This window comes from Triticum aestivum, chromosome 2A (assembly GCF_018294505.1).
Source record: "Triticum aestivum cultivar Chinese Spring chromosome 2A, IWGSC CS RefSeq v2.1, whole genome shotgun sequence".
Classification (NCBI taxonomy): Eukaryota; Viridiplantae; Streptophyta; class Magnoliopsida; order Poales; family Poaceae; genus Triticum; species Triticum aestivum.
The window spans coordinates 319217975-319238006 of NC_057797.1; positions in this window are offsets into that span (position 1 = coordinate 319217975).

Genomic DNA, 20032 nt, shown 5'->3' on the forward strand with positions numbered 1-20032 from the left:
CAAGTCACCGTCGTTGTCGCGCTTTTGCCTCTGCCTCGCGAGTCGCAGCCTCCGCCACCGGCTATTTTTGTCGTTGTGCCTCCTGTTAGAATAAATCCGAGGCATATCGTCGATCATCTGAGGACCATTGTTGTGTTTGTGTCGAATATTTTGTACTAGTTGGGTTACGCTTGGACTTGGTGGTGTAGTGTGGGTAGGATACTTGTAGTGTCGGAGTCGGACACGTTGTACCCTTGGCCTCTTATATATGAGGAGGCACCCCACGTTGTAACCTCATGACGACTAGATAGCGACAGGTTCGCAAGGGTTTACTGGCGGCTTGTGCCGGTGTCCGGGTGGCCGGTGTTGCGGCATATCGTCGATCATCCGAGGACCAAGCAATCACACGAGCACGACACCGAGATTTGTTAACGAGGTTCGGCGAACTCGCCTACTCCCCGGGGCAATGACTATGGGCGCTCCTTCCCGGGATACCGCAACACCGGCCACCCGGACACCGGCACAAGCCGCCAGTACCCCCTTGCGAACCTGTCGCTATCTAGTCGTCATGAGGTTACAACGTGGGGTGCCTCCTCATATATAAGAGGCCAAGGGTACAACGTGTCCGACTCCGACACTACAAGTATCCTACCCACACTACAACACCAAGTCCAAGCGTAACCCAACTAGTACAAAATATTCGACACAAACACAACAAACTTCACCTTGGCGAATATTCTCCACCACCTTGAATTTGTCCATGTGTCAAACTTCCATGTACTCCAGACTTGTGTTGTCTTCTTCGTAGCTTACTGAGAGCTACTCGACGAGTCTGCCCCAGACCCGCCGCCGCCGTGGAACCCCGCTGCTACTCCCGCAACTCCACCCTCCGTGACTCCACCTGCAATAGTGCTCCCTTGCAACTTGTAAAGATGCGAAGCCGTCCTCGCTCCAATCATCACGGTCACCTCATCTTCCATGATTCTCATGGTCTTCTTATCCCGATCACAACGGAATACCATACCACCGTCATGAAGAACACCAAGCGAAATTAGATTCCTCTTTAGCCCCGGCACATGCCTGACTCCCCGAAGCATCCGCTCAACTCCGTCAAACATCTTGATTTTGAGATCACCTACTCCAGCAACACGATAACCTGTGTCATCGCCCACATAGGCTAAACCAAATTTACCAGACTTGTACGAAGACAACCACTCCCTGTTGGGTGTCGCATGAAAAGAGCAAGCTGAATCCAACATCCACGCTTCACTTTTGGTTGACCGTCTGTCTGATACTATGAAAACATCACTACTGCTGTCTGAGTCATCACCATGAGTTGCCTTATTAGCACTGGCCCCACCATTGAGTTCTGGACAGTCCTTTCTCATATGTCCCCACTGCTTACATTTGTGCCACTGTATATTCTTTTTCCTTTTCTTGTTCTTCCCAGCCTCATATCCCTTCCGCCACTGCTCACCCTTGACTAGCAAACCTTCACCATGAGAGACTTCCACCGCGTTCTTCTTTCTCATATCATAAGATAGCAATGGCGCAGTAATATCCTCATTCTTGACAGTCTCCTTGCCGTGTGTCAAAGTAGTGATCAAATGGTCATAGGATGATGGCAACGAACAACGAAGCAGAATTTCCCTATCCTCGTTGTCAACCGTCACACCCAAGCGTGTTAGATCCGTCACGACTTGATTAAAGGCGTTCATATACTCCACAAGACCTGAACCCTCCTGCATCCTCATCCCATACAACTTTTGCTTCAAATACACCTTGGTCGTCGCAGTCTTGGACATAAACTGACTTTCCAGCTTCTCCCAGATCTTCTTCGGCGAATTCTCATCCATCACATGATAAATAACCTGGTCCGACAGACACAACCGTATAGTCCCGGCTGCTTTCAACTGTACTTCCTCCCAGTCATCCGCCTCCATCTTAGCTGGCTTGGCTTCCTGCAACAACGCCTTCAAGCATCCCTGTTGTGCCAACAAATCTTTCACCCTTGTCTGCCATAACCCAAAGCTTCCAGTTTGGTTGAACTTCTCCACCTCAAACCTGGTACCCGATGGCACCATAGTTCTTTGTACGGCTGACTCTGTGAAAAATAACCAAACAGTCTTCGCGTGATCCCCAAGTACACGAACTCCGCGTACTACTAGCAAACGAACCAGTTGGTTTCGTGAAAGTGCTCCTTGCACAACTCCAACGCTGGCTTATTGCTTTACCTAGCCTGTGCTTTCCGATGTACTGCTATGCATCAATGGATTTGTTTCTGGCCGATCTGATCTGTTGCTCTCGTCGTACGGTGACCCAGCCCAGGCTGCTCCTTTTATTAGCGCCTCATAAGTCTCCGCCTAGATGACGAGTTCCACCAGGACTCGGTCCTGCTTTTTTTTCCAAAACAAACTCGGTTTGAGCAGCGCCTCCACGTACTCGTACGTACGCCCGCTCGCCTGTGTTACGACCCAAGCTAGCCATGCTCCAGGCGCCTGCCACCTGCCGTGCACGCGCTCCCCTGGCGGGTTACACGCGTTGCCGCACACAACGCCTCGTGCTCATGCCGCCGCTATTACGCGAGCCAGCCGCCGACTGCCATCACTGCTGAGAAGATCCTGAGTTCCCATTGATTTTCACGCCTCCCGTCAACGCCGATCTCTTCCGAGCTTTGATGCTCGCGATCGCTGGACTGTAGCTTGAATCAAACTGATCTCTCTCCTCTCGACTTTTCCTCCACATCAACACGCAACGATCTTCGTAACCTTGCTTATGATACCACTTGTTAGAATAAATCCAAGGCATATCGTCGATCATCCGAGGACCAAGCAATCACACGAGCACGACACCGAGATTTGTTAACAAGGTTCGGCGAACTCGCCTACTCCCCGGGGCAATGACTACAGGCGCTCCTTCCCGAGATACCGCAACACCGGCCACCCGGACACCAGCACAAGCCGCCAGTACCCCCTTGCGAACCTGTCGCTATCTAGTCATCATGAGGTTACAACATGGGGTGCCTCCTCATATATAAGAGGCCAAGGGTACAACGTGTCCGACTCCGACACTACAAGTATCCTACCCACACTACAACACCAAGTCCAAGCGTAACCCAACTAATACAAAATATTCGACACAAACACAACACCTCCGAGCTCCTCCTCGACCCGCTAGAGCTGCTCCTTTGAGCCGCCACTTCGTCTACACTACGACGGCGGGTCATGCATCACCGCGGCCTTGAGCCGCCGTCGCTTGCAAGTCGCTCATCTCCAGGCCACCGCGGATTCGCCGTGCCTCGCCAGCATGCCGTCGCCACCGAGTCTTGCCTTGCCAAGGGCCCCTTCAGCCGCAGGCCACGACTACTGCGACCTTGCCGAGCCGCCGGCGGCCTCGCTCCTCTGTCACAAGTCGCCGCCAATGACGTCGGGTCAACAGCGTGCCTCAAGTCGCCACGCTATTACCCGCCCGTAGGATTGTTTCTGCAGATTCTGTACAATGCTTGACCCGATTGAAACCGTACTTGGTTAAGGAGATACTTTACAACAAGTATTCAGCTGTTGATGTTGCGTTTAAGGTTGGAGATCTAGCTACAAGCATTGGTCCGATTACAAGGCGCACGACAAAGCACAAGGCATTTGATGTTGGAGATGCAGCTACTGTCATTGGTGTTCACGACTTGTGTCAGACAGACTGACCAGCCCCCCGGTCGCCATGCCTTGAGGGTTGTGCAGTTTCAGACTAGTCAATCCATAGCAGCATCCCTTCCTTGCTTCCAACAATGTCATCCAACCTACAAATCCTCAACCTGAGTAAAACGATCAATAATACTGGAAAGGGTGACATGAAAGTAGAGCGAACGCTACAGTTTGGTAGCACTTGCTCTGATTCCCAAGATTTTACATGAAAAATTACGGAGGCAACTCACACATGCTCAAAAGGAGTAGCAGCTCACGCATGCGGTTGAAAATACAAATGAGCCTTTAATTTCTAGGCGGTCTTGTTTTCACCCAGAGATGTTCACAGAGGCAGTTGAGATAACACAAACTCCTTGAGATAACACAAACTCGAGGGTAATAGAGAAGCTGCCAGCTGCCTTAGTCCTCGAGGGGATAAAAGAAAATATCATTTGCGTGCATATAAGGATCAAATGAAATTCAACAACTATACTGAAAAGTTATCTACGAACTTTACTTACGGGTCATCGGTCGTACGGACAAATCAGATGAAATCCATCTAAATCTATTTTTGACACATATTATTTTTGTCAAAGAACAATTAAATTGGTTTGTATATTTTTTATATGCAGGACAATTATTTCAAAATAGCGTTGTATCGCGGATGATTGTCCTTGTCGTGCCGCTTAATAGAAGCGCCTAAGTTGCCGCTCTTGTGGACCATTCTATATCAGCACATCAGGGTCACACCCAGTCATGCAAGTTGTACAATGGACGTGTGCAAACCGCCGCCATATGGTTCGGTCTATATTATCAGCCGCCGTCGGCACCGTCTGCATGAGCAGTTTACTGAGTGCAAGCAAGTCACTGCTCGGGTAGCCCGGTTTTTTCTTCCAACAATTTGGAGGCAAATTATCATATATTATTGTAGGATCGAAAGTATGTCTAGAGGGGGAGTGATTAGACTACTTGACCAAATAAAAATCTAGCCTTTTCCCAATTTTAGTTCTTGGTAGATTTTAGCAACTTTGGACAAGTCAAGCAATCTTAACACAATTCAAGCAAGCATGCAAAGAGTATATGAGTAGCGAAAAGTAAAGCATGCAACTTGCAAGAATGTAAAGGGAAGGGTTTGGAGGATTCAAATGCAATTGGAGACACATATGTTTTTCTCGTGGTTCCGATAGGTGGTGCTATCGTACATCCACGTTGATGGAGACTTCAACCCACGAAGGGTAACGGTTGCGCGAGTCCACGGAGGGCTCCACCCACGAAGGGTCCACGAAGAAGCAACCTTGTCTATCCCACCATGGCCATCGCCCACGAAGGACTTGCCTCACTAGCGGTAGATCTTCATGAAGTAGGCGATCTCCTTGCCCTTACAAACTCCTTGGTTCAACTCCACAATCTTGTCGGAGGCTCCCAAGTGACACCTAGCCAATCTAGGAGACACCACTCTCCAAGAAGTAACAAATGGTGTGTTGATGATGAACTCCTTGCTCTTGTGCTTCAAATGATAGTCTCCCCAACACTCAACTCTCTCTCACAGGATTTGGATTTGGTGGAAAGAAGATTTGAGTGGAAAGCAACTTGGGGAAGGCTAGAGATCAAGATTCATATGGTAGGAATGGAATATCTTGGTCTCAACACAAGTGTAGGTGGTTCTCTCTCAGAAAAAGTAAGTTGGAAGTGTAGGTTCGTTCTGATGGCTCTCTCCACGAATGAAGAGGTGGTGGAGGGGTATATATAGCCTCCACACAAAATCTAACCGTTACACATAACTTCCCAAACTCGGTGGGACCGAATGGTTAAACTCGGTCGGACCGATTCAGCAAAGCTAGTGACCGTTAGGGTTTTCGGTGGGACCGACATGCAACTCGGTAGGACCGATATGATTAGGGTTAGGGCATAACGTAATCTCGGTGAGACCGATTACACAAACTCGGTGAGACCGATTTTGGTAATAAGCTAACCAGAGAGTTGGTCAGGTAAACTCGGTGGGACCGATCGCTCATTTCGGTGAGACCGAAACGTTACGAAGGGAAAACAGAGAGTTTACATTGCAATCTCGGTGGGACCGATCGCTCATCTCGGTGAGACCGAAATGTTACGAAGGGAAACAGAGAGATTACAACCCCATCTCGGTGAGACCGAGATCCCTATCGGTGAGACCGATTTGCCTAGGGTTTGTGGCAGTGGCTATGACATTTGAAACTCGGTGGCGCCGGATAGGAAGAATCGGTGGGGCCGAGTTTGACTTTTGGTTTAGGTCATATGTGGATGTGAGAAAGTAGTTGAGGGTTTTGGAGCATATCACTAAGCATTTTGAGCAAGAACCTCATTAAGCAACACCTCATCCCTCCTTGATAGTATTGGCTTTTCCTATAGACTCAATGTGATCTTGGATCACTAAAATGGAAAATGTAGAGTCTTGAGCTTTGAGCTTGAGCCAATCCTTTGTCCTTAGCATTTTGAGGGGTCCACTTTTCTCATCCATGCCATGCCAATCATTGAGCTTTCCTGAGATATTAATCTTGAAATAGCATTAGCTCAATGAGCTATATGTTGTTAGGAATTACCAAAACCACCTAGGGATAGTTGCACTTTCAATCTCCCCCTTTTTGGTAATTGATGACAACATATATATCAAAGCTTCGACAAATGATAATAAGAGTGAAAAACATTGTCGCTTTGAGAAGTATGTGAAAAGCTAGAGCTCCCCCTAAATTTGTGCATAGTTTAAGATTTGCTTTGGACTGCAAATGCACAAAGAGTTAGGATCATGGGTTACTCTTCCATGTCACATACATCTTGGTGGAGCGCTCAAAATGATAATAATTAAAATACATGCACTCATCACCAAGCAAAGTGAGTGATCATATGGAATATAAAAGGATAATGTTATCCAACATGCATAAAGGTAGCTTATGATCAAACACATGATCATCCAAGTATCACACACAAGCATAAAGTATAAAGTATCTCAACCAAGCAAATAAACGAAATTCAACCACCAAGGAGAAACGCAAGAGAGAACAAAAGCAACACTCTCTCTCGAAGCCTATGATCTATACATTTTCTCCCCCTTTGGCAACAAGTTACCAAAAAGTTCATAAAAATGCATAGTGCTAAATCATCCTCAGGCTTGGTCTTCAGGTGGTGGTGTAGACAGAACTCCAAGGACGAAGGCGTCAGTCGATGTAGATGGAGCTGGTGGAGTAGGTGCTGGAGCTGGTGGCACTGAAGCTGTAGCTGGTGCAGATGAAGTTGCTCTGGTGTCTGTGACAGGCATAGCAGCAGACCTCTGACCTCTGGGCACTCTAGCAAAAGCATCAGTGGTTGTCTTGCCCTTCTTCTCCTGCACTTCATCCTGAAGTTGCTCAACGACTGACTGGATCTCAGTGACCTTCACATCTAAGTCATAGAACTTCTGCTTCACGATCCTCTCCAAGCTCTCCTGGTTTTGAGTCAGGGTAGCCAATCCCTTCTCAATCCTCAGAGTGGAGGCAATCAAGTAGCCAAGCTGATCTTGCTTGCTCTTCAGAAGATACTGAGATGCCTCTTCAGTGGTTGGCATCTTTGCAGCCTTTTCAGCCCCTGCCTTCTCCTTCTTGGCTTGTGCGTGCAGAGAAGATGGTTCATTCTCATCCATCACCACGGTGTTGTCCTCAAAGTCTGGGTAGATGGGCAGGTTCTCCTTGTCCAGCAGATATGTGCCAGTGCCCATCTTGGAGTTGATTAGCTCCTGGATCTGTGGGGCATACCCACAACTCCTCTTCTGATCTGCAGTTATCCTGTTTATGGTTTCCACAATTAGGCTCATGACCTTAAACTTCTGTGGAGCATCAAAAATGTGTAGCAAGTTTATGGAGTGACCTCTGATCATCTTGTGATCACCTGACTTTGGCAAAAGAGTGTGCCTGAGGATCCAGTTGATTGTTGGCAAGCCTGACAGAAGGTAATGTACTGATCCAAACTTGTGTGTCTCAAGAGCAGCATCTGGAATCTCTTTGTACATGTGTGCCATAGTGTTGTGATCCTTCTTATTCTTGGCATAGACATCCAAGTCATCTTCTTGTTCTTCTGGGGCATTGATCAACTGAGCCCATTCCGCAACTGTTGACTGGTACCTAGTGCCTTCAGACATCCAGACAATCCTTCCATCTGGGTAGAAATGAGCTGTGGAGTAGAACTGCATGATGAGCTCATCATTCCACTTTGTGAGCTTCTGAGCCACAAACTCATCGACTCCACACGCCTTGAACTGTCATATACACCAGGGAAGTGATCCTCATTTTCCTCAATGAATGTCCAATCGACCCATCTCATGTCACACACTATTGTCTTCTTGTCAAGCAACACTGTCTCATAGAAGTCCTACTGTTCCTTCGTATGGAACCTGTAGTCCACAGTAGTTCTTCTCCTGGTGGCATACGGATCAGACTCTCTCCATAGCCTCAATCCTGAATCCTTCCTTATCTTCATGTTCTCAGCTACTGGATGAGCATCATTGTGGTCTGGAATTTTTGGCTTCAACTTCCTCAAGACATGTGACTCATCATCTTTTTCTTCCATTGCAGCTTCAGGCACTGGGGCCTTATTCTTCTCCTCGGCAGGGATGTTCCTGGTGCTCCTCTTTGGTTTTGGCTTTGGAGCTAGAGCAGCAGTCTTAGGAGCAGTCTTAGGCTTATATGGAACAGCCCCTGCCCTTATAGCATCTCCCATAAGCTTTTGAGCTTTGGGTGCTGGTGCTGCATCCTCTTCCTCTTCCTTTTCTTCAGAGTCTTTCATTATTGAAGATCTCCCAAGCACTCTGGCAGTGGTCTTCTTGACCCTCTCTTTCCTTTTCTTTTCTTCCACAACCTGCTCTTTGGGTGCAGATCCCAAAGTTTCTTGAGTGGATGTTCTGGCTTTTGACATGGGAGCTCTCTTGGCAGGAACCTTTTGCTTCATCCCTGGCTTAGTGGCAGCAGCTGTGCCATATTCCTTTTTCAGGACTTTCCTCTTTGAGATGGCCTCTTCCTCAGCAGCCACATAGTCCTCATCCTCTGAATCTGAGGTTTTTTTCTTTCTGGCCCTTGTGGCAGCCTTAGTCAAGTTGCTGCGTGTGCTCCTGCTTCCATCATCTGAGCTACTGGAGGGACTAGTGCCCTCACTCATGTTCACTTGCTCCTCAGACTTGTTCTGACTGTCACTCTGATCTGACATGATGCAAACACTGACAGGAGACCCTGTGAATGGATTATAGATGAGGTAGAGTGGATGAGCATCACAAAATGCAGAGGTTTTTGCAAAAGAATGAATCAAAAACTTAGTTTTAGTTTTCCACAGAAAGCATTTCGGATATACCAATTTGAAATCTCGGTGATATCGAAGCAGCTATTGGAACCTAAACTAGTGAAGTCGATCAGACCGAGTCACAGTTCGGTGGCACCGAGACTGCTAGGGTTTCACAAAGACTCGAACTCGGTCACACCGATTTGCGATTCTCGGTCAGACCGAGAATCACATGTGCAATGGCCTGAGCCAAATCAGTGGAACCGATTTCAACAACTCGGTCGGTCCGAGATGGTTTCGGCAGAAACGTAACCCTAAATTTTTAATCCTCATCTAAACTACAGAGTGTTTTCATTGGATAGAGTGATCTCAATCGTGGCAAGATACATGGCAAAACAATGTGCTGGGGAATCAGAGTGAGAACAACACAAAGATCAAGTCCATACCCTAGTTCGACGATGGACTTGCTACGGCGGCAACGGCGAAGACGATCTCGTTGACGGCGGTGGAGACCAGTGACTGGAGGCGGCTGGCGACGAGGAGGACGATCTGGAGACCCAGGGAGGCAGAGCAGGCTGAGCGCAGGCGAAGAGGTTCGGAAAGTTTTCCAAATTTTGGCCCGTGGGTATAAATAGCCTGACCCTGTCAGTGTGACCGAGTGGAACAACTCGGTGGTACCGAGATGCATTACTGCAAGCAGTTACTGCAACTCGGTGTGACCGAAAAGTTCAAATCGGTTGCACCGAGATTAAAAACCTAGATCAACTTAGTGATCTCGGTATGATTGAAATGGATGAATCGGTCAGACCGAAACGCATAAAGAAGTTTTGGAAGTTTAAGTCTATGATGAATCAGGGACTCCGAGTGCTCCTCACACAGAGTGGTTCGAATCTGACTTGATCAAACTTTGTGATGCAACATGAATAGAGTTGGAGACGAGAAGAGCATAGATAGCTAGAGAAGGTTCTTAGGCATTCTTGTCCATCCACTTGGCAAGAGAAAAAGAAACCAACCAATCAAAACAACAAGTGGATGTCCTCGAATGAGTAAATTATGCAACCAACATGCTCACACAATAAAATGACAAATGAAATATGTGGCAAAGCATGCACAAACAATTCTAGCATCTATCAAGCAATTGGCGATGGCTAGGTCATCTATATATGAGTATATTGACTTAGGAGTCAAATGAGAACATTTGATCATAGGTCATACTCATCGTTTAAGCACAAGTGGGGTTACCACTTTTACATAAAGCGTTGTTGTGTTCACACCATTAGAGTTGCTTTAGCTCAATTCTTAGAGTAAAGCTCCCCCTAGATGTGAGATCCCCCCTAAGAGGGATGAACTAACCTTGGGTTTTGTCGATGATGACTTCATGTAGGTGTTGAAGATGTGGATGCTCTAAGTTGATGTAGATCATTCGGAGCTATCCTTTGGAGTGAGTTGCACTTTCAATACCTACACGGGTTAGTCCCACAAGGAACAAACAAGGATATCCATAGACATAGAGTGATGCACACACAATATGATGTCTATGAGAGCATTAGGTTACCTTGTCCCTTGTCTTACCAACAAGAGGGTTTGTGACTCCTTGAACTAGTGCAAGATGTGGAAGTTGATTGCACTTGTTCTTGCCAAAATGATAAGAGTGAAGTATGTTGGCGGAGTCACCCTCAAGAACTCTCTAGTTCTTCTTCTTCGGGATCCACATCATCTTGATGGGAATCCTCGGAGTTGTAGTCGTACTTGATGAAGTGGAACTTGATGTAGTCTTGGGAACCCACTTGACCAAGGCCTTAGGAGCTTCTTCAAATGCATCAATTTCCTCTTGAAGCTTGTCGTTGCCTTTTTCCTTGTGGTCTTGTGGTGGAAGATCATCTTGAGCTTGTGTCCCTTTGAAAGAAGTAGGATCATACTTCTCTTGTTGAGGAACAAACTTCGTCTGAGGTATTGATCTTCTTCCCACTCAACTCCATTGGCATTGAACTTTCATTCAAAACCAATACCTTGGTTCTTCCGGTGCCTTCCTTGCTTGCGTACAATTTCCTCGAATTGCTTACTCCCGAAAATGCTCTTGTAAACACCTTTCTCTATGATTCCCTTCAATAAGCTATTTTCTTGATCAAGTGTAACTTGGCTAAGAGAATCATTAGTGGAATCAAGAGAACTACTAGAAGCAACAATATTGGATTTAGCATGATTATTTTTACTACTAGAGGAAGAATCCTTCTTGTTCTTGTTACTAGACTTGACTTGAGGCATGTAAGTGGATAAGAGAAAGGCTTGGCAATGTAAGAATAACTTTTCTTGCGAAGATCATCATTGATTGCCTTTAAGAACTCATGCTCTTGCTCAAGATTGAGCTTCTCAAAACGTAATTTCTCATGAGTCCTTAAAAGTTCTTGATGATCTCCTAAGATGGTTTCATGAGCTAACTTAAGAGTATTTAGTTCTTTAGTTAGAAACTCAATCTTCTCCTTATCATTGTCATTCGTTTTATCTTGATTAGCATGATTAATTGATGTTTCATCATAGTATTCATCGCTAGAGTTGTCAACAAGTAAATCATCATCACCTAACAAGTCATCTTCATCACTATTGAAATCAACATACTCGGGGTGTGATACCTTTGGACCTTTGGCCATGAAGCATCTTCCAATTCGTTCATTTGGTGAATCAAATATGTCATAGGAGTTTGTTGACACAAGTGCTAGACCGACAACACCTTCATCTTGAGTATATTTTGAGTCGGAGTGATAGCTTCGCTCGGAGTGATTGTTGGAGTCGGAGCTGGATACCCATTCACCAACAGGAGCTTGATGTCTTTGTTTTGTGTAGCTCCTTGATGACTTGTCCTTCCTTTCTGAATCCTTGCTTCTCCGGGATGTTCTTTGTTCGTAACGATCATCTCTACTCCTTCTCTCTCTTGATGGTGATTCTTCTCTTCTACTTCTTCTTTTGGGAGAATCTTCTCTTCTCTTGTAGGGGGGCGTACACTCATTTGAGTAGTGTCCGGGTCTTCCACAATTGTAGCAGTTTCGCTCTCGACTAGAAGATCTTTTGTCATTGTAGGACCTTGACTTGGAACTTCTCTCTTTGCTTCTACTCTTGTAGAACTTGTTGAAGTTCTTCACCATTAGGCTCAATTCTTCATTGAAGGTTTGTTTCTCACTTGATGATGTGGGAGCTACACGTGAGGGTTTGTAAGCACCACTTGACTTGTTATGGAGCTCCTCCTTATCCTTGTGTGACATCTCATGAGCAACAATTCTTCCAATGACTTCCATTGGCTTGAGATCTTTGTAATTTGGCATCATTTGGATCAATGTGCATACGGTATCATATTTTCCATCCAAGGCTCTTAGGATCTTCTTGATGATGAATTTGTTGGTCATCTCTTCACTTCCTAAGCCGGCAATCTCATTTGTGATAAGAGCAAGCTAGAGTACATTTCAGCGACACCTTCACCATCCTTCATTTTGAACTTGACAAGTTGACTTTGAAGCACATCCAACTTGGATTCCTTGACGGATTCGGTACCTTCATGCATATCAATCAAAGTATCCCAAATTTCATTTGCATTCTCCAGACGGCTGATTTTTTTGAATTCTTCGGGGCACAATCCGTTGAAGAGGATATCACAAGCTTGAGCATTGTATTGTAGCATCTTCAACTCTTCCACAGTAGCTTCACGGTTCGGTTCTCTCTCATCAAAGAATTCACCTTGCAAGCTAATACACACAATAGCCCAAACGGCAGGATTATGTCCAAGAATATGCATTTTCATCCTATGCTTCCAACTAGCAAAATTAGTACAATCAAAGTAAGGACCTCTACGGTGGTAATTTCCCTCGCTAGATGCCATACTCTCCTAGGTTGTGAAACCAAGGCTATGACCACCAAAAGCTATGGAAATCAAAGCAAATGGAGACCAAAGCTCTGATACCACTTGTAGGATCGAAAGTATGTCTAGAGGGGGGGTGATTAGACTACTTAACCAAATAAAAATCTAGCCTTTTCCCAATTTTAGTTCTTGGCAGATTTTAGCAACTTTGGACAAGTCAAGCAATCTTAACACAATTCAAGCAAGCATGCAAAGAGTATATGAGCAGTGGAAAGTAAAGCATGCAACTTGCAAGAATGTAAAGGGAAGGGTTTGGAGGATTCAAACGCAATTGGAGACACATATGTTTTTGTCGTGGTTTCAATAGGTGGTGCTATCGTACATCCACATTGATGGAGACTTCAACCCACGAAGGGTAACGGTTGCGCGAGTCCATGGAGGGCTCCACCCACGAAGGGTCCACGAAGAAGCAACCTTGTCTATCCCACCATGCCAATCGCCCACGAAGGACTTGCCTCACTAGCGGTAGATCTTCACGAAGTAGGCGATCTCCTTGCCCTTACAAACTCCTTGGTTCAACTCCACAATCTTGTCGGAGCCTTCCAAGTGACACCTAGCCAATCTAGGAGACACCACTCTCCAAGAAGTAACAAATGGTGTGTTGATGATGAACTCCTTGCTCTTGTGCTTCAAATGATAGTCTCCCCAACACTCAACGATCTCTCTTAGGATTTGGATTTGGTGGAAAGAAGATTTGAGTGGAAAGCAACTTGGGTGAGGCTAGAGATCAAGATTCATATGGTAGGAATGGAATATCTTGGTGTCAACACAAGTGTAGGTGGTTCTCTCTCAGAAAAAGTAAGTTGGAAGTGTAGGTTTGTTCTGATGGCTCTCTCCATGAATGAAGAGGCGTGGAGGGGTATATATAGCCTCCACACAAAATCTAACCATTACACATAACTTCCCAAACTCGGTGGGACCGAATGGTTAAACTCGGTCGGACCGATTCAGCAAAGCTAGTGACCGTTAGGGTTTTCGGTGGGACCGACATGCAACCCAGTAGGACCGATATGATTAGTGTTAGGGCATAACATAATCTCGGTGAGACCGATTACACAAACTCGATGGGACCGATTTTGGTAATAAGCTAACTAGAGAGTTGGTCAGGTAAAGTCAGTGGGACCGATCGCTCATTTCGGTGAGACCGAAACGTTATGAAGGGAAAACATAGAGTTTACATTGCAATCTCGGTGGGACCGATCGCTCATCCCGGTGAGACCAAAATATTACGAAGGGAAACAGAGAGATTACAACCCCATCTCGGTGAGTCTGAGATCCCTATCGGTGAGACCGATTTTCCTAGGGTTTCTGGCAGTGGCTATGACATTTGAAACTCGGTGGCGCCGGATAGGAAGAATCGGTGGGGCCGAGTTCGAGTTTTGGTTTAGGTCATATGTGGATGTGAGAAAGTAGTTGAGGGTTTTGGAGCATATCACTAAGCATTTTGAGCAAGAACCTCATTAAGCAACACCTCATCCCTCCTTGATAGTATTGGCTTTTCCTATAGACTCAATGTGATCTTGGATCACTAAAATGGAAAATGTAGAGTCTTGAGCTTTGAGCTTGAGCCAATCCTTTGTCCTTAGCATTTTAAGGGGTCCACTTTTCTCATCCATGCCATGCCAATCATTGAGCTTTCCTGAGATATTAATCTTGAAATAGCATTAGCTCAATGAGCTATATGTTGTTAGAAATTACCAAAACCACCTAGGGATAGTTGCACTTTCAATTATCAGCCGCCGTCTTCACTGGATGGCTCAATGAGCAGGAGCACAAGTTACCGCCACTACAGTTTGGTCAACTTCGAAACAGCTAGTTGGGATGAACCATTGGCCGAGTTGCTGACACAGCTCATACAGGATCATTTATAACCCATTGCAGTCACCTCGACCTTCTGTGGATTCACATCGTGTTATCAACGCCAAAAAGACACATCTTATGCTATTCTGAAAATATGAAGAATCTCAAGCCAACTCTTTGAGTCCTCTTAAGACTCGGGGGCTATGAAGATATGACTCAGCAAATGTTGCCAGTTTCAGCAAATTCAAGAACCCCGGGACGCTGAAGGGAAAGATAACCCAGTCCCGAAGGCTACTATCATATTGATGAAAATTTAAAGGCCGTCAGAAAACTTCCAACTTAAAAAGAAGATTCTGGTTTAAGATCTGGCTCAAGAAAAATCTGTCTCTCACAAAGCTTTGAAGCTCTCAATATCTGGGTTAAGAATTTCCGGCTCAAAAAGAATTCAACTCTCGCAAATTCGAGTTCTTGGGAAAATTAAAATTTCCAAAGAGAACTTGCTGCCATGATGCGCGGTTCAAACATGGGTATCCTTCCTTATAGGCTTGTCTTATTATGGACACTTGGGGGCTTCCTGCTCATTGAGCATACCTGTGAATATCCCTCTTGATCCGGCTCAAAGCCATAATTATAGGACATTTGGGGGCTTCCTGCTCATTGAGCATAGCTGTGAATATCCCTCTTGATCCTGCGCAACGCCACATCTTTAGATGGTCGCTTGGGGGCTTCCTGCGCATTGAGCATAGCTGTGAATATCCCTCTTGATCCGGTGCAATGCCACTCTTACAAATCACTTGGGGGCTTCCTGCTCATTGAGCATAGCTATGAATACCGCTCGTGATTCGGCTTATACGCCATAAAGCATTGGGGGCTTCCTATTCAAACATAGGTGTATTCACCAAAGAGAACATAGCGCTACTACCCCCGTGAGCTGGCTTGGAACGCCAGGTGTATTCACCAAAATTTTCTGGGTTCTCCTACTTTGTCGAAACTGCCACTCCGCCCGGGTAATCCCAGAATGACAAGCCGAACTCTTGACAGTCCATGAAAGCCGACCGGATCCACAAAGTGTAAAAGGTTAATTCAGTGGCTTGGCGGCCCATGAAAGCCCTGGATATTTAGGCTTGGCGGCCTATGAAAGCCTAGTTTTCTCGATTTTGATTCATTGTCTTTTCCTGAGCATTTTTTGGAGTCATATATTTACACCATATTAACATATGGCTTGAGACAATTCAGGCTATGTAGCCTTCATCTCTATGGCTCATATTTGAGCATATCCGGAGTTTATTAACCCGCCCTGGCTTTGGACGTTAAGTCTCCAGTATATTTTGGATTGCGCCATTGGAATTCATGCGCCTATAAATCATTGGATTATTACCCTCACTGGGCATGGCAATGTAAGCCAACAGTATAAATCAATCCTACAGGTATGTTTTCCTGGTTATATGAATATGCGAGGTTTGATCACCCGCCCTGGCTTTTGACTTTAAGTTTCCAGTATGTTTAGGCTTGAATGGCCTTAATGCTAGTCTTTTCCACAATTGCATAAGACTATATTATGTTTGGGTTGTTACCCGCCCTGTCTTTTGACATTAAGTCACCATGGCATATGTTGTTTAAACTCTATGCAGGATTTGCAGAACTATGACTTATATAAATGATTAAGTTCAAGCTCATCATCAAAATTGATGTTTCAAAAGGGTTATCCATTCTGGATTTTCTAAAAGGCTATAAGCCGCCGGGTTATAAAAATTCTGGCTTACAATGAATGTGCATTAAGTCGCCATCGGCCAAGAGCCGCTGAGTATTTAAACTTTGGATGTACTTATCGACCGATAAGGTATTCACATCTTTCATACCCCAAATTGGCTGGATTTGCATGATGATATTGAATGATCGAGGTTTTCATACCGGATTATATTATTCAAATCTTGAATAGCCAGCATGGCTGGATTTTTATTATGGTTATCAATAACTAGTATTATGATTGAGGTTTTCAAAGCCGCTCTAGAGTAATGGTTGTTATTTCTTCATTCAAGAATATCGGCTCACAACAGAGAGCAAGGTTCAATATTGATATGTAGAGCATTCAGCAATATCATCCAGACATAGGATATGATTTATTCTACAGTGGAAGGGATAGTCCCGAATCGCTGCAGGCTTACGACCCGACACTTGGGGGCTACATTATCCAAGTTGAGATTACATTAAATATGCAAGTCCCATGTCACTGCCAGCATGCACCATGGCTGTTGAGGGCTAATGCAAAGTCATTTTTTACTTGCCTTATTGAAGACCCGACTCATCACATCGTAATGAGCTGGCCCTTGAGGGCTACCAGTTGCGCCTGTCAAAAATTCAAGGTACAGAAACCTTAAATCCATTATATTGAAGGGTTCATTGCTTAGTTAGTAGAGTACAAAGCTCTTAACCTTGTGGTCGTGGGTTCAAGCCCCATGATGGAAGCTACATCATATGATGTTATTTTCAATGAAGTATATATAAAGTCCCAACTCAGTATTATCTTACTAAGTCGGCCCTTGGGGGCCACACATTGTTGTTCAAGTGTACATGATCATTTCTACAAAGTCCCTGCTCAGTATTGCATAATGACATGGCCCTTGGGGGCTACACTGGTTGAAGTTTTTGTGAGCATAAGGCTATTACAAGTCCCAGGTTGCTGCAAGCATGACAACTCGACACTTGGGGGCTACATATGTGGAATATTCAGTTTTGACTAGTGACTGAGATGAACAATCTGGATTTCTTAAAGGTTGCAATATTTATATTGAAGCAAGTCTTAAGTTGTTACTACGCTCCCTTCTTAAGACTTGGGGGCTACATGTCACACCCTAGTTAGTTCAAGCATTAGAGTGTGCATCATGTTTAAATTCCTCTTAAATTTTAAATTGGGAAGACAGAACCCCCAACCCCCCCTGGAAACAACTAGGGTTTACTAAAATTATTTTTCAATGAACCTGAAATGCCCTTCTAAAAAGTTCACTCTCTTTGTCTTGGGTTAGAACCTCTGGCAAAATTGGTGCACAATTTTCTAGGTCAATAGAAGGTCATTGAATTAAATCATAAGTATTTGACTTTGGGCATTTAAATGCTATAAAATAATTTAAATGCTCAAATAATTCTGGAAATAAATGTTTGCTGTTGGAAATATTCTAAACAGAGCCCACAATTATTTTCAGGATTTTTGGAAACGTTTTAGTATTTTTTTAATAAAGCCCAACAGTTGTAGTTAAATAGAAAAACAGAAACAAATCAAAAGAGAGAGAGAGGGAAGCCCACCTGGGCCTTACCTGTGCTGGCCCAGCCCACCTGGCTCGGACTAGCCGACTGGCCTTGCCAGTTGTCGTCCTCCTCCCGCCAGGAGGACGAGGAGCGCGTGGCCGGCGCCCGCGGCCAGACGCCGGCCACCTCCTGCTTCTGCCGACGCCCTGGAGACATCCAGGGATGCCACGCCGACCCCCACGTCCGCCTCTCATCCTCCATCACTCTCCCACTCGTCTCCCTCACCCTCTCCCGCGATGGCCGAGCGCGATCCTCACCGTCGTTCGCCGTAGACGTCACCAGAGCCACCCACTCGCCCCTCCGACAAGCCCAATAGCTCCGCCTCGTAGCCACCACAGTGCTGACGCATTAATTCAATTTCTGGATTTATTCTTTAATAGGAAATTCTAGAAAATAATCAAAACTTCTAAAAATCATAGAAAATCAACAATAGCTCCAAATGCAAAGATTTATATATGAAAAATGATCAAAAAAATTCAATCTATCCATCTGTAATGGTTTCATGCATGAAAAAACAAGTTAACCTTGCTTTTTAAGCAGAATGAGGTAATGCACTAATAAAGCCATGTTTAATAAGCTAATAACTGAATCTTTGACTCAAATGAGTTCATCCCTTTTTGTTTTAGCTTGCATTAGGCCAAGACACCTTCATCTTGCCATCTCATAGCATGCATCATATTGTTGCATATTGCCATGTGTTGATTATGTTTCGGTGTGTTTTTCGTGGTAGGTTCTGCCTCCGAGGATAACCCCGAGTATCCGTCTGAAGGGCAGTACCCTACTACCACTACAACAGGCAAGCAACCCATTGATCATTCCGATACAAAACCATGTTCTCGCTTCTGCTCTTGTTTACTGCATTAAGACAATGCGATTCAAACTGCTGTGTGTTATGGTAGTTGAACCCTTATCCTTTGCATGACCTGTCATTGCCACAATAACTAGATGAAACCCACTAGCATGTGTAGGAGTTGATTGAGCCATGTATGTGATTCCTACCTTGCTATGCCTGCTATGCTTAGAGTTGTGTCAGGTCTGGTTGATCTGGGTGATGGGCTAGAGTGATATGATATGTCGGTAATGTGAGGAATGTGTTGAACATGTTTTGGTAAAGGTATCGATGAGAGGCCATGTAGGAGTACATGGTGGGTTGTTTCATTGAGACCGTCCATAAGAACTGAGATCTGTATGCGTGATTTAAGATTCAGCTACTACCACACATTGGGCCCTAAAATATGATCCCGCTCGACTTACTGACCCCTCTCGCTCTCTGTCCAGGAGTTGCAACTAGTTTCTGGTGTTTGTAGGATATGTGTTGGCGGCCGTGCATAGCGCTGACCCTAGGGGTGGGCTATGATGCGGTAGATACACTGTGGCCGGGTATGCCGGGCGCCCGTTTGGCGTCTCAGGACCCTGTACACATCGTTTGGGGCCGTTGAGGACACCCCGGCCGGATTTCCTTGCGGATGGAACCTGAATAGGCGATAAACCTGGACTAGAGACTTGTGAGGTTAGTCAGGTCGTGGTCTACACCCACGTCGGTTTTCGCTTGAAGTCTGCCGAGCACATGCCGTGTGCAGACGCTAAGTCGTAGAAACATGTGTGACAAAGTACACCCCTGCAGGGTATAAAACTATTCGAATAGCCGCGTCCGCGGTAAAGGACTACTTGGTTGCCTATACAGTTCATAGACAAGTTAATGGATACTACTAAAAGACTCAAGATAAGTGTGAGTACCGATGATGGCCCTCTCGTAGGATGACAAGGGAGGATCCTCGGTGGAGTATTGTGTTGGTGAGTAGTGGACTCGTGTGCGAAAACTATTTTACTGGTGGAGTTCCGTAGGATAGCTTAGCCAAGAGTCAAAGCTGGCTTGCTGCAATAACCCCACCACCTTCTTGAGAATAAGCATGTATAGTAGGTTCTGTTGTAAGACTTGCTGAGTACCCTTGTACTCATGTTTGCTTAATTACTGTTTTCAGACGACAACACCGCTCCCTCCAATGGGTTCTACGTAGACCTTGACATCGACGAGTGACTAGCCACCCAGGTGGTGATCCTGGCCATGGAGGGCCCTATGTAGATAGAC